Raw genomic sequence first — 3,231 nt, forward strand, 5'->3', positions numbered from 1 at the left:
TCTTGCTTTGTTGTAACCACCTGCCTTCTCATCAACTTATTTGATGAAAAATTCAGCCCGACTGAAATACAGAACTATGTCTTTACTGATGTTATGTCCACAGTCTGAGCAATAGCCGTGCAGTTTATCTTTCTCATCTCATTTCTAGCATGCTCTTCCTTTGCTCAGAATGGGTTGGGGAGGATGAAGGTTTCTGATATGGCTTTGTAGAAGACCTCAATTTGCTACCACTAGTTTACAAAGCACCACAGAGGACAACAAAGATCTCTCCACTGGGAACTCATTGCTCCCCACTGTGGAATATTGAACAAGTGTTACAATTACAAGCTATCACTTCACTTTTTAAGGGTTTTCCTTGTCTTGTTTGCAGTTTAGGTGGCTCTGTTGGGAAGTATGCAAACTGGGTTTTCAGCAGTCAGTCTGCAAAAAAACCAGCCTAGAGCAAGATGGGTTATGTTGTGCCTTTCTGTCTTAGGTAGCAGCCTGCTATCTCTAGTCTTTCCCTTTGTATTTGGTTGTTGTGTGTTAAGAGTTCTGGATTTTTAGAAATAAAGTAGTGTTACGTTGCACCTTTCTAGAAAGAATATTTATGTTTTGTTTCTATCTCTGTGTATTTCCTATAAACATAACATCCACTAAAATTCATTACAGTCCATGCTACCTCTGGACTTTTCAGTAGCTGTACATCTGTAAATGAGCCTGCCATGTGCCTCAAGAGAAACGGTTAATTACTCTTGGTTTTGGCTACTGTTAACAGATTTGAAAGTTTTGGCTTTGTGGACTCCATATTCTAATAGTATAATCCCGCATCCCTGTTTTTCATGTTAGTATTTAATTGAATAAAAACATCAATTTTGGATTTTTCACCCATTTATTTCACACAAAGGATAAAATCAGAGTAGCAAAGCAAAAATCTCTGTCTTTGAACATAGCTCCATCTGAGATATCAGCTAACCTTCATCTTCAAATAAGTTGTCTGTTGTCCAGGTTAGATGCGTACTGTTCTTTGTTACCATGCACAAGTTTCTCAACTACAGAGGCAGAAGTCTTAAGATCTACACTTTAAACCTCCAATTTTTATACCGATACAGCAACAGCTCTGGTCAGAAAATGCTTCATATGTCCAATACCAGATACAGGAGGTCTGTGCTAATCCACTCCCCTCTGCAGATCCTACGTAGAATTTTTCCAGGCTGTGATATTATATTGTCATCACCTTTGGACTCATCTTGGTGGTATTCAACTTCCCTTTTTGTATTTCTACTGTCCATATTCATCCTTTATAGGATACTCTACAGAGTAAGACAAGACAAGAAAACGAAGGCTAAATTTGGCAATCAGATCAAATGCATAAAGTGGCAACTCAGGATTTACCCAAAATATGTCTTTTCTTCACCTAGACAGGCACCCTCTCCCTCTTACTGCCGTGACTGATTAGTGGAGCACCCAACAACCTGCTAACCATCTGGGAGACGGGAATTTGCAGTTTCTTTCTAGAAATGTATCTTCACTTGGTTTGTTGTGTGCTCATAAGCCTAGTACTTAATCACCACATGTGGGAGGTGTTAACTAGGGAATTGCCTTTCTAGTCTAATTTCATTATTATTTATATAAGTGCTGTAAGAGTATATAGTATTGCCACTGTACAAAGGGTTAGAAATGCCACACAAATAAGATTCCCTGTCCCAAAGAGCATATAGTTTAAATAAGCAAGTGGGCACAATAAACTAAGAGGCAAATGCAGAGGGGAGGCTGGTTGCTATAAGGGAACAGATGTCAGAAGTTTATTTGGAGGAGGAGGAGGAGGGAGGCTGTTCCAATATGAAAGATGATCTAAAACTGGGAGTGGGCGAAGGAAACAAATTGAGGTTTTATACAATTATGTCTTCTGTCCTATCCAGAAGCACTTGTGCTTTTTGAAAGTGTAGTGGAATTTGACAGGAAAATATATATCCTAAAAGAGGCTAAAAACTATACCCATATTATTCTCCAGATACATTATGAAAATACACACTGCCCCCAAACAAAAACAAAGACCCCCCCAAAACCCTACAGCTCAAAACCAAAAGACCTTTCTAAGACAAAACTTTGTCCATGTTACTTTTCCTTTCTCCTTTCCCCCACCTCCACCCTCCTAAATTCCTGGGAGAACAACAACTAAACATAGAGCAGGACCTAAAAGTCAACAAATACAGGCGCTGGGGAAATGAGACAGGAAGTGACTTTTACAGTCAAGAACAAGGCCTTGAGCCCTCTGATGATTAAACCAGGGAGTATTTGTAAAATGCCACCCACCCAGTGTGGCACTCTGACCCCTTCTAACGGCAGCTGGGCGACATACAGAAGTTGATAACTCAGCTACAGCCTTAGCTAAGAGAGTGCTTTTATCTCAGGCAGTAGAGATTCATGCATTTAGAGGTCTGAGGCTCAATCCCTGCTTTTGATGACCATCACAGGAATATTGGGTAACAAGTAGCAGCCTGAATGGGGATTAACATGGGTGGACATCTGAAGCTCAGGATGACCTTTCTTGGCCAGAAGGTAGTATGTAACTCACACCTACCTAGCTCATGAGGTAACCTGACCATTAAGTTGATCTCAACTGCTGAGGTATCACATGTGCAGAGAGACAATCTCTGAGGTAACCAGGGCCTAGCGCTCAGAAAGGTTATTTGCACCACACTGTCTGACCCTCCTTTCAGGAACTAATCATAAATTTTCTTTAAAAGAAAAATAATACTAATACAGGTGGATTTCCCACCCCACCCCCAAACTATCCCTGCAAGGATGCCACACACAGAGGCTAGCTCGCCCATGCAGCATTTTTGGGGAGGGAGCAATCACTCTCTTCTTGGGGCTCTTTCCTCTCACAATAGAAACACATTTTAGTTATTTCCATCTTAAAAAACCCTCCCTTGATCCCACCTGCCTCTCCAATTACTGCCCGTCTCCTTTTTTTCCCTCTGAACTCATTGAACATGCTGTTTACAATTACTGTGTGGAGTTCCATCATTCAGTTCCATCATTCAGTTCCCCCTCCAATCCATCTTGTGGCTCTTGCATTCCACTGAAATCACTCTTGCCAATGTCTCTAATGGTCGCTTCCTACCCAAAGCTCAGAACCAGTACCCCATCCTCATTCTCCTTGACCTGTCAGCCATCTTCAACACAATTAACCATGCTCTTCTTCTTGAAATCGTGTCTTTTCTTACCTTCCATGACTCTGTCCTC

This window comes from Mauremys reevesii, linkage group 5 (assembly GCF_016161935.1).
Source record: "Mauremys reevesii isolate NIE-2019 linkage group 5, ASM1616193v1, whole genome shotgun sequence".
In the NCBI taxonomy this organism is placed as follows: domain Eukaryota; kingdom Metazoa; phylum Chordata; order Testudines; family Geoemydidae; genus Mauremys; species Mauremys reevesii.